This window comes from Scomber scombrus, chromosome 3 (genome assembly GCF_963691925.1).
Source record: "Scomber scombrus chromosome 3, fScoSco1.1, whole genome shotgun sequence".
Taxonomy (NCBI): Eukaryota; Metazoa; Chordata; class Actinopteri; order Scombriformes; family Scombridae; genus Scomber; species Scomber scombrus.
The window spans coordinates 34,609,855-34,622,174 of NC_084972.1; the positions used below are offsets into that span (position 1 = coordinate 34,609,855).

The 12,320-nt window shown below is 41.5% G+C and overlaps 1 long non-coding RNA gene across 1 annotated transcript; it reads left to right on the top strand.

Annotated features, from left to right (window-relative positions):
• The first annotated feature begins 1,053 nt into the window (after positions 1-1,053).
• On the top strand, positions 1,054-8,833 carry LOC133978120 (uncharacterized). The gene is made up of 3 exons (XR_009924992.1): positions 1,054-1,134; positions 7,081-7,186; positions 7,986-8,833. It is a non-coding gene; the product is annotated as an uncharacterized LOC133978120 (long non-coding RNA).
• Positions 8,834-12,320: the final 3,487 nt, after the last annotated feature.

Sequence of the window (12,320 nt, forward strand, 5' to 3'; positions counted from 1 at the left end):
TTTGTAATATAATATTTTCTTTATAAATATATCATGTTTATTTTTTAACATTTGTTTTCTGTTGGCTTTCATACAAAATCCACCAAGTCTACATTCATCTATTATTGAATACATTAAAATAAATATAGCATATACATAAATCTAGTTTTATATCATTCAGCTTCATGTTTTTCATCTGAATCAGTTCATACATTTTAAATAGACGGCTTTTTGTTTCAGGTCAGTTCATCATTTAAGTGATATTTTATTTCATTATAAGGACAAAGAAAGCAAAAATTAACACTGTAAGAAGATAATTATAGCTTGTGTTTTAATTCAATCATATCAGTTGGACACAATGCAGTTAATGTTTATTAACTGAAGAACTTGTGTTTCTAAAGTTCAGATTTTCTGTAATATAATTATATTTTCTCTCCTGCTGTTGGAGGTGATAACACAAAGGCTCAGACATGCTGCACAAGAAGCTATGATTCACATTTTAAAACAGTTTTTATATTACTTTATTACATCTCAGACAACAAATTACATGATTTCATTTTTATTTTTGTGGTTCAAGAAACTTCAGAAATTCAAGGTTTGTCCAAACGTGTTGACTGTATGTGTCTCTGTCATGATATGAGTCAGAAATAGTGTTTGCAGTGGTGAGAAGTTACCAAATATTTAGTTTGATCAAACATTCCTGAGATGTGTAGTTTAGGCTGATGTGCTTTTCTATTTCACTGTTTCTCTGTTTTTCCTCCTCTGAAATATGATCATATACAAGCAGAGACAGGCTGAACAAAAACATCCCAGTATTACAGTTCATGTCTAATCCTCTAATTGTTCTTTACAACTTATTCTTTTATACTTTGTTCACAGTTGAAGCAAAGCCGTCTGTCAGGATAGTTGAGCAAACAGATAAAAGTGCACTGCTGCAGTGTGAAGTTCGAGGAGCTTTTCCAAAACCTAAGTTACACTGGGAGGACGGAGATGGAAACATCCTTCCTGCTGAAGAACCACAGGAGTCCGAAAGAGGAGGACACTACGACATCATCCTCATAACTACTGTGACCAAGACCGACATCTATCGCTGTGTTGCTACACAGAAGGAAATCAACCATCAGGCTCATGCTGACATACATGTGCATATCTCTGGTGAGATTTTTACTAATTATATTTTAATATTGAAATGATTTTAATAGTTAACATGTTTTAGTTGTGAATAAATGAAAGTTGAAAACATTTTAAACTGAGTGAAAACTTCACACTGACACTGAAGTTCTGTGACTCCACACACACATACACTCACACGCGCACACACACACACTCACACACACACACACACACACACAGATTAAAATTGACAGAAATTGATGTGATTAACTTGAAGTTAAACTGTATTTTAAAGAAGTTACAGCAATGATCTTCTGGGATGGCTGGTAATTTAATGAGATGAGCGACTGATCTCTGGTACACTTTATCCGTCACCTGTTGTTAGCTGATTGAATACGGCCATCCGCACTGACGTGGACATCCTTCACCTTGCCGACTGGCCAAAGGGCTCTGGGTAGGTGATAATCAACGATCATGACCACAGTGCCAGGTGTGATGTTCTCAGTGTCACCTTGCCACTTCTGGCGGGGCTGCAACGTAGGGAGATACCTCTTGATGAAGTGACTCCAAAACTGATCTGCAAGTACCTGGCTATGCCTCCATCTCCGTTTGCTTAGTACTTCAGACGCTGGGTAGATGACTTGAGGTAATGAGGCGTCCGGCTGCCCCATCAGAAGGTAGTTCGGGTTGACGGGGTCTTTGTCGGCGACATCTGAGGAAACATAGCCCAGTGGCTTGGCGTTCAAGATGCCCTCTACTTCGATCAGCACAGTCCTCAGTACTTCTTCGGTGAGTGTTTGGGAACCAACTGTGACTTTGAGAGCAGTTTTAACTGAGCGCACCTCACGTTCCCAGGCTCCACCGAAATGTGGTGAGTTGGGGGGGTTGTAGCGGAACTGGATCTTCTGCTTGGCTAACTCCATCTGCAGAGTTGGGCTCATGGCAGCGAAGCTCTCCTGTTGCTCTCTGTCTCTGCCACGGAAATTTTTCCCTTGATCTGACAAAATTTGAAAAGGAGTGCCACGCCTGGCTACAAAGCTTCTGAGAGCCATCAGGAATGAATCACTATCCATGGAGTAGAGAAGGTCGAAATGTACACAGCGGGTCGTCAAGCACTTGAGTATCACAACCCATCTCTTCTCATTGCTTCGTCCACACCAGGAATGGCCCAAAACAATCTACACCAGTAGAATAAAAGGCTGGTCTCAAGAGGCGGAGCCGTGATGGGGGCAGATCTGCCATTTTTGCTAGGGCCAGCAGTGGTGAGGCCACAAAACTTAGGCTTGCGGAACTCTTCTGTAGCCACTGATCCATACGCAACCTCTGACGCGTCACAAAATATGTGAAGCTCACTTCCATCCAGGTTAGGAGTTGTGTAGCACCATTGTAGCTTGATCTGTGTTAGGGGCTGTAGTTCCCCCTCCCAGGTATTCCAGGCTTGCAGCAGATCAGAGGGCAGCAGGGGATCGTCCCATTCTCGTTCCTTTGCCCAGAGGCATTGGACTAAGACTTTGGCCCTTGTGGTAAAGGGGAGTATGTATCCAATGGGATCATACTGACTTGCGAGAGTGCGATAGATGTTGCGCATCGTCACATCTTGGAGGGGAGACGATCGGTGCTGGTACTGAAGAGTGTCTGGTGAACAATGCCAGCTTAATCCAAGGGCATGTTCTTGGGGATCTGCTTGGGACTTGGGAAATCCACAACTCTGCGCTCTCTGATTTTGCCTCGGCAGGAAGATGGCTAACCACTGAAGCAACATTGCTCGCCCACTGCCTTATTTCGAACCCTAGCTTCCTCTGGGGAGGATGTGCTCAGCAGGCAGTTATCAAAATAAAAGTGTTTCTGCACGGCCTGACGAACACAGCCCTCTGGTTCACTGTGGTAGAGCATGTGCCTCTGTAGGGCAAAGGTAGCGCAGCAGGGACTGCATGTGGTTCCGAATGGGAGGACACGCCATTCATAAACCTCAGGTGGCTTCTCAGACTGGAGATCTCACCACAAGAACCGCAATAGGGGTTGGTCACTGGGGAGGAGGCGTACCTGGTGGAACATCTGTTTTATGTCCCCACTGATGGCCACAGGGTGTTCCCTAAAACGAACAAGGACCCCTAAGAGTGAGGATCCCAGGGTAGGTCCAGGCAGCAGGTAATTGGCCCTTATAGCTGAAAGAGCAGTTGAATACAATTCTGTACTTGCCATGGTGAGATACAATGTGGTGGGGCACATACCACGATTCACTCGAATGCTCGACTTCTTGAGGAGTGAGCTTCGTGGCATAACCAGCTCTTTCCAGTTTATCAATCTCCTGCTTGTAAGTGATGGCCGGTGGAGGGTCCTTGGCAAACCGACGTTCTGTGCTCCGGAGGTATGACATCGCGGTTTCCTTGGGTGCCTGTAGCCTGGGCATATCCTTGGCTCTAAGGAGTGGTGTCGCGTAGCGATGTACGCCATTTATCTCCACCCTAACCATGCTTCCGTCTAGCATGTCGACTGCTTCCTGATCCTGTTTTGACCTCGTTACCACCTTCTCACTATGAAAGGGCAGGTTGTCCAAGTGCCATAACCTCTCTACTTGGTGGTACAGATCTGTCTTTGGGGAAGCAGAGGTGAACAGGCACTGAGAGGCTGACAGTTGATCCTGCAGGTTTTTTGAAGGCCCTTGCAAGGTCCCACCTAGGCAAGTTTTAACTGCAGCTGGCCCTCTTGGTGGGCCTAGCCAAACTGGCTCGATGGGAACAATTAGCTCTGGGTGGTCTGAGCCGATGAGCAGTGTGGGGTGGACTTTGTAGTGGGAAGGTATTGACAGACCTTCTAGGTGTCTGCTGCAAAGCTGACAGTGCGTATGTATACTTTGCTAGGCCAAGGTGGTTGGCGGTGAAGGCATCTTGGATATGAAATTTCTTGTGTGGCTTTGTCAGCTGGAGAGATAGAGAAAGAGACGGAGGCTCCATGCACTGTCTTGATGTCTTGGTGCACTGTCTGCAGTTTCAGAGCCTCAGTCGTTCCTCGCAGTCCCAGATGCTGTGCGGTGCTGGAGAGCAGGATGGTGCGCTTTGAGCCATCATCAAGAATAGCATGCGTCTCGAATGCTCTATTCTCTTGATGAAGGGTAACCTTGACAACCTTGAGGAAGACCTTTCCACCACAGCGTGACTGGTACAGGTACAGAGTCTCGGAGTTAGAGGTGCAGAAGGTGGCACTCTCTGAGGGACTGTCCACGGGCTCTGCCGGACTCCGCTGATTTACATCATGGAGAGAGGACAAGTGCTTTCCTTTGCAGAGGTGGCAAGGCTTCTTTAAGTCACAGTCTCTAGCTAGGTGTGATCGGGCACACCTCCAGCATCGCTTGTTCTCTTTAATCCAACTGACAGCCAGATCTCTGGTAAGGGCAGCAAAGTCTGTGCACTGACTCAGGTAATGGGCGCTGTCGCAATAGGGGCAGTGAATTTTACCTTTGCCGTCTCAACGATCTGCTGCATAAGGTTTTCAGAGGGGCTTGACGGGCCTGGGCTGTCATACAAGGATGGGAGGCTGCTTGACAGTCATACTTCATGCCGGAGACAAACGCCATAACAGTTGTAGCTGCCACCAGGGGAACCGTAAGGAGGTGGAAAGTTAGGACTCTAAGGGCCCGTGACTGACAGGGGCCCTAAAATATATTAATTAAACTAATAAACTAAATATTTATCAAACTAAAGCTTCATTTTTCTTGTTTCTGGCTAAATGGAACCACCCAAAGCCTCTGTACTGCCCAAACACCCCCTCTATTGACATGAAATGGTTCAGTCCTGTCTCCAAACCAGGCAGCACTGCTAGCAGTGAGTTGTGAGTGAGGAGGAGCTACAAGAGCAAAATGTCCCAACAGCTTCATCAAATAAAATCAGGGCTCCAAATTAAAACAAAGAAAAGAAAGACAAGAGAGAAGTGAGAGGGCCACAATATGTCAGCCAATGGGCCAGATGCCAGAACCACTCGTACGCACAGATTCGTTCTTAAACCATGCGTACAAGTGATTTACGAGGATTTGCCGCATTCACCAATGTTCTCGTATTTTGGATTTTTTCTTAGGTAATAACAAAATTTACGAGTGGTTCAGACCTGTCGTACCTGGATGGTACCATGGATTTCATATACTATAAGCAAGATATGATAATCACTTATGATAAACACATAACACCTCCACACGGGTATCAAGACCAATCAACACTGTATGATACAATCTAGCCAAGCACGATACGGTAGCTATACTCTTTACTCTACAGAGTGATGTAACCTACTGTAGTTTATCAGCACAAAAGACACAGAGAGGTCGACCTGTTGAACTGTTACCCTCATCTCCAACTTCTTCTGCCGACTTGCCCTGCGTTGTCATCCCGGGTGTTAGCAGGTCTGTGCTGACAGCAGTCCGGCAGCAGGTGTAACATCAGCAGTTGAGCTTCAGAATCAACTGACTTGGATTTTCTTTTTAACATCACTGTATGCTGACTACCACTTAACAGAGAAATGAATAATGTCGATCCGCAGGCTGAGCGATTATTATATTGTCAGTATTTTAGAGACCCCTGAGTAATGGGTGTGAACTACAGGGGATGTAATGAGCAAGTGTATACTATGTCCCGTTCATTAAATTGCACTTCTGAATCCATAATCATGATGACATTACTCTGTTTGTAAAATTATTAGGCTATTTAGTATTAAGAAGTAGGCTATTTAACAATTTAGGTAAATATATCAGTCATTTAAATTGACAATTGAAACTATGATATAATGCAAGCGTACAATATAAATACTAGCGGCAGAAACTACAACGCGACTTGTCCACAGCTATTTTTCCACAATATAAACTGACTATTTATTAATAACTGTTATTCATTTAATTGAAATATTGCTTATGGCTGATGACATCCCCTGGCATAATTCATGTTCAGTGACTTTTGTTTTTATTTCTGTGATGCTGCGCGCAACAGCTGAGACAGCGTTCACAGCACGGGTCATTTTTCCTCATTCTTTGTCTTTCTCAGGACCTTTAATTCCACCACTTACACACTAAATAATAATATGTGTTTCTGTTGATCTATTTCTGAGAGCTGGAGAACATTCTACGAGCCCATAGAGGTCGGCTGCAGAGGCTTTGCAGGACGTTCACTCTGCAAAGTCCTCTCTCAATTGGGCGTGACAGGAGCAGCCAAAAAGAGGGCCATTAAATCCGCAAGCGAAGCCGCAGAGAAAGCTACAAGGTGGCTTTGCATAAAGAGGGCTGATCCGTGGGTCGCTGCTGGGACACAGGTTGGGGCTTGATCAACCCCGGCCGGGTCACCTGGGCGAGGGTGTATGTTGTGAGACCCGAAACACCTGCTGACCCCAGGTTACAACACTGATGATGCGTCCCAGCGCATCCAGGTGATGTTTCTTGTAAACCTGAGAGCGGGACCCCAGTCTGAGAGCTCCTAAAGTTCTTATTCTTGGTCTTTAGTGCCATTTTCATGAATGGAGCTTCTCCACAACCTGCCGGTCGTCTGACCGTATATGGTATTTTGGGGGCGTCATTCATGTTAATTTACTATTCTCGGGAACGCGCGTTCATTTAGAACAGGTGGGATTCATCATGTTTACGAAGGTCATTTACGACTGTTTCCTGGTGATACGAGTGTTTGGTGAATCCGACGTGGCTAACTCGTAAATTCCACCTCACGAAAAAAGTTTTCGAGATTTAGGAAGAAAAATACGAACATATTCTGGCATCTGGCCCAATGTTTCTTAAAGGTGGGTTTAGTCCATGAGTGGAAATTAACCTGTTAGTTAAACTTAGTCCACAGTAAAACATTAATGTAACATTTGCTCCCCAAATATTAGTTACTGCTAATATCTTCACAGAAGATTCAGAGTGTTTGCATTTCTCTCCTCTTTTATGTGACATTTAATCAATGCAGGTCAACTTTTAGCAGATATTCATACTAACTCAGTTCTTCCTTCTCCTGCTGCCAGGAACAACAGACCCGACCCCCCCTAGTAATGGAACAGCCCAAGACCGAAATGAAGGAAGTGAGCAACATTGTGTTGAATGAGATGTTACTTGGTGTAACTGAAGGAGGTCTGTGGGAATTTCTTATTTCTTCTTATTATGAAAACAACATTTATTAAATCCTTTTCTGTGATAGAAAATTGTTTGTATACTTCATTAAAAATATATACGGCTGATTTTGTTCATCATATCATTATATTGATAGAATTTTCCATTTAAGAATATTAAAATTAAAATTACATTTTAGACTGTAAAAGCTGTGTAGCAGTTTTTTAATGTAATAAGCCAACAACATAATAAAAGTACTGAACCAATAATGTAATAACTTTTTAGCCAATAACCTATTAAGTTATTACTTTACTGGCCTGGTAAAATATATCCAATAAATAAAGCTTAAATAAAGTGATATTAGTATATTATTATGTTAATGGCCTCCAGTTATTACATTTGTGAAGGATTATTTTTTACCAGGCCAATAACATAATAACCAACCAACTTATCACGTGATTGGCTGCTACAAGTTGGCCTTCAGCACATTATTTATAGAGGATGTCAGTCTTAATCAGTGAATACCACTGTTTGCAGAATGTTGCATTAATGTCTGCACAGTGTTATATTTTCATAGTTCAGTAAATATTGTACAGTTAGTATCGGACTACAAGAGAGCTGCAAACCTTCACAGGTAGAGCTGTGGTTTACTGCAATGGTGCATGGTTGGTGTGATCTGTGTGTGGTAGTGGGGCCCAATGTGATGTCTTTACATGGGGCCCGATGTGATGTCTTTACATGGGGCACAAAATCCCTGGCCCCGTGGACACAATGTAGTTCATGTGTTTATTAACTGAAGAACATGTTTTCTCTCCTGCAGACGGAGGTGATGTTGATGACACCGGTTCACCACTCATGACTGCAGATTCTCGAGTCTAACAACGTGCCTTGAAGTTGACTGCTGAAGTGTGTGTGCTCTTGTATCTTTTGATTTTTTTGAGGATCAGTTTGAGTTTTAGACCAAAACAGTGAAAACATTTTTGGAACAGTTGGAGTATTTTGTCCTCATTTATCCAAAGGCTGGTTTTTAAGTTGAGGTCTGGGGCCTGTTTCAGGAAGCAAGTTTTAAAAGGACATTTATCGTCAGTGTCGTATGTTGTATGTGCAAGCAAATGTATTGTCACGTAAATTCAGTTGTTGCACTGATGGAGTGAAGCTGACTCTGTTTAAAGCTTATTGTTCTCCTTTGTACACTGCACATCTGTGGTTGAACTATAAAAAAATCGAGCCTTCAGAGACTACAAGTGGCTTTTAATGACGCACTGAGATTAGTGTTAAAAAGGCCCAGATGGACCAGCACTACTGAAATGTTTGTGACTGCTCGAATAAACACTCTGTAATCTGTTTTGAGAAACTTAATGTATATGTTTATTTGCTGGTTGAATGATTCTGAAAATGAAATTGTTTTGGTACTGGTAAATATTGTGTAGAGTGCAACACGCTGCACGTCTCAGCTTTGGGAGCACTGGTATAAGTGCCTTTTAAAAATAGGTCACTAGGGTGTTTTTTATTGTGTTTTTAATTTTTTTATCTTTTATATGTTGTTTTTAAAAAGAAAGACTTTTTATGGACCTAAGTCTGGAATACAGTACATCTATCTATCTAAGCAGTATCTTTATACTAATGCTAAATGCATCGTGTACCTGAAACTTTCACTTTCTGTACCACTAACAGTTATTGAGCCATTATGTGCTTTTTAAATAAAAATATTTCTGTTACAGTAATTGGTCTTTGTGTTTGTGAAATAGAGATGAGGCTTATATAAAACATGTATTAATAACAATCTGAAACATGTTGATTTTAAACGTATTTATGTGTGTTATGTGTAGTTGTAAAAAGTCTCATTTTAAATCAAATCTGGAAGATGTAAATAATGAGCTTCATGTCTGTAAGAGGACGAAGCTCCATCCTGGCCTCCTCTTCCTCTTCTAGAAGCTTTTTAACTGCTCCTTAATCTGCCTCTCTGTGTGTCGAGCCTGGACCTTCATGTGTTTTGCTGCTAATATATGTATATGATTGCTGGCATACACAATTCTGGCAAAAAAACTGCAGCAATCCAGGAGTTCAGTCAACGATCTTTAATAACGTCCCACAGGAGTAAAGGCAGATGGGTACATAAATTCTATGTCCAATATGAATAACCAGTCATTCAGTAATTCTTAAGTTGTGGTTATCTGAAGGAAATTACATTAAAAGAATAAATATTATTAGTTCAAATGGTTTGAATAAACAAAGAAATAATGACAATAACAACTCTGCTGCTGTAAACAATTCAGCATGCTATGCTCCAAATGTCCACAAGAGGTCTCTCTCGACCACAATTAAAGATCGACAGCCCAAATGGTATACAGTCATCAATAGCAGCATGAAAATAAAATATAAGGAACCCTTTTACACAACAACTAGTCATATCAAATTAATTATGACAAATCTATGCAAAATTACATTCAAAATAAAGAATATAAGTGCTGCTAATAAACTGGTGGCCAGGGTAATAACAGATCCAACCCTGGCTAGATTCACTGTGGGTAAAAACCTGGTAAAGCAAAGGGAAAAGACAGACGAGGAAGAGGGAGGAAGAGTTGTAACGAAGATAGATGATTTGGCTGTGATAGTTATGTTTGATATCAATAATAATAACATGTTATTTGTGTTTTTGAATTATAGTATATTAAGATATATGACCTTTTAAATGTCACAGATCAATCATGTATCTTTGTAATTTTTTGTGTAATTTAGTTAATTTAATTTGCATTGTTGTTGGTTCATTCATGAGTTAAGTGTTGTATAAGTTCCGCCACCAGATGGTGCTGTAGAGTCAGAAACAAGTTGTGAAAGTGTCAAGAGAAGAAGAACACTCATTCAGCGTTTTACACAGTATGAGAGTAATAGCTGAAAAGGTTTAGTTTCTGTTGATAAAGTCCAGGTGCATCAAATCAATCAATCAGTGAATCAGTCAGTCAGGACTGCTCTGTGGTGCGTTCAGGGGCCTGGCTCTGGGTTTCTTTAACAGGTTGAAAGTGTAAAATAAAATACTCAGAAGGTGTTTTGACGTTTAACGCTTTATTTTGAAGGATGTGCGCTGGTGTCGTTTTGCTGCTTCCGGATAAAACCGAAATATTTCGGGTCCGTTCAGTCAGCAGTCCGAAGGTTTTGATCAGTAACGTTAAAGTGACTTTGAATCTCCAGCCGTCATCGATAACTATGGAGCTTCTTCTTCTGGTGTTTTTCTGTCTCCTGACTGGCTCTGAAGTAACGTTTGGTGCTGAAAACTGTAAGAAAACTATTTATTTATACTGATGATCAAACTGAATTATAAAGATATGGAGTTTTTATCTCGTAATTTTGACTTCCTCATCTTTACAAAGTTGTCAACTAGTGAAAAGTACTGGTTAATATATAATCTTTAAATCATAACTCTGCTGAGTGATTTGAAGTAATTTTGAGACAGAAAACATTTTCAGTCCCAAATGTCTTTATTGCATACATAAGCCAGACATAAATCATGTTTTACTACAGTCTATTTAACAAAGATATCAGACATAACAAACACACAAACATAAAAATAACATTATTGACTGTAATCACGTTAATATCATGCCTGATTACACAATAAACAGCAAACACGGTTATGGCCGCAAATTCTGTTAAAATAAACCTAATTGTCTCTCACATAAATACCATCACTGTTATCTCGGACATACAGTTAGTGTATTTGTTGGTAATGTCTGTTTGATCCAGATGAAAACAGCTGTAGAGGCTTTAACAGGCTGCGCGCGCTCACGCGGACAGAAATCACTTTTTGGGAGAGTAGGAACGTGCAGGGCGGGGTCTGTTTCCTGCTGTTATTTCTGTGAAACTGCGTATCAAACATGTCTCATCACATCATCATCTATTGTGTAACTTTATGCTGATATTTCTCATCAGATATAAAATCACAGAAAGTAGTTTGACGTTGTTTGCTCTCACTTCCTCCTTTCACGTGCGCTCAGAGCTTCATCTTTCAAATGTCAAATTGAAAGATGTTAATAGATGTGAGAAGGTCTTTAAAGTAATGTCTATGATCATTTTCACACCATGTACATTTCTCTCTCAATAGTTTCTTCAGTTGGGTTTATTTCAGCAGCAGCTTGTTTGTGTGTTTACTGTGGAGACAAATTCATCTGAGTGAGAAATGTGATAGTTCAGGAAGTGAACGGCATTCATCCAGGTTATCCACCAGAATACTAATAATCACTGGCGCCGCCCCCATCAAATATCTGGCCAAAATCTACTTAAACATATTAAACATAAATGAATTAGAAAATGCTAAATAATTATGAAATAAATAGTATTTGTTAGCAAGATGGTCCTGTTAGCCTCTAAGCACCTGTCATCATTCATTATAAATCGATTCCAAATGGTATTTTATTAATTTCTATATGTACTTCCTGTATGTGGGGCGCCGGACTAATGGAAGTCAAAGCAAGCCCTCAAACTTTTGACAAGCACATGACCTGAGGCTGCTCTCTCATTGGCCTGCGTCACGTTTCCCACGGGGCGCAGCTCAGTGCGCCCCGGACACAACCACTTTTATTGGCAGCGAATTGTTGTTGTTTCATGTTTTTTAATCTACTGTGATTGGACAGTTCCGGCTGTCATTCACGCCTTCCCGTCAGCTGCTGTCACCCAAACTCCTGCTGACGGTAGGTTCAGGAGATGACGTTAAAGTGGAGCTGCGGAAATTAAAGAAGATTATTTTGTAATTTCTCTACAAAAACCTAATTTCACAAGACTTTCACTACAAGAGAGAAAGAGGATAAAGCAGCAGCAGGTGATGGAGGAGCTGAGAGTTTCTCCTGCTGCTGTTATGATAAACGGAGCTGGCTAGCTGGATGCAGTGTGAGTTATTCCTTTTATTGCTTAATCTGTTTGCTGTTTCAAAGTGTCAGCACCGAAGCGTTGTGGACAATGACAGGGGAACGAGACCTAAAACATCTCTCTGAAAAAAATCAAACAGAAAGCTGCAGCCATCGAGACAATAGCATGGAGCTAAGTTGTTTTTAGCAGACTTAGCATTGCTGAGCTCTTTCTGCAGCTGTTTCACCACATCTGGCCACATGTAGACCTCCGCTATGCCAAGCTCCAGAAGAGGAACATAGATTCAGTCAGTGGC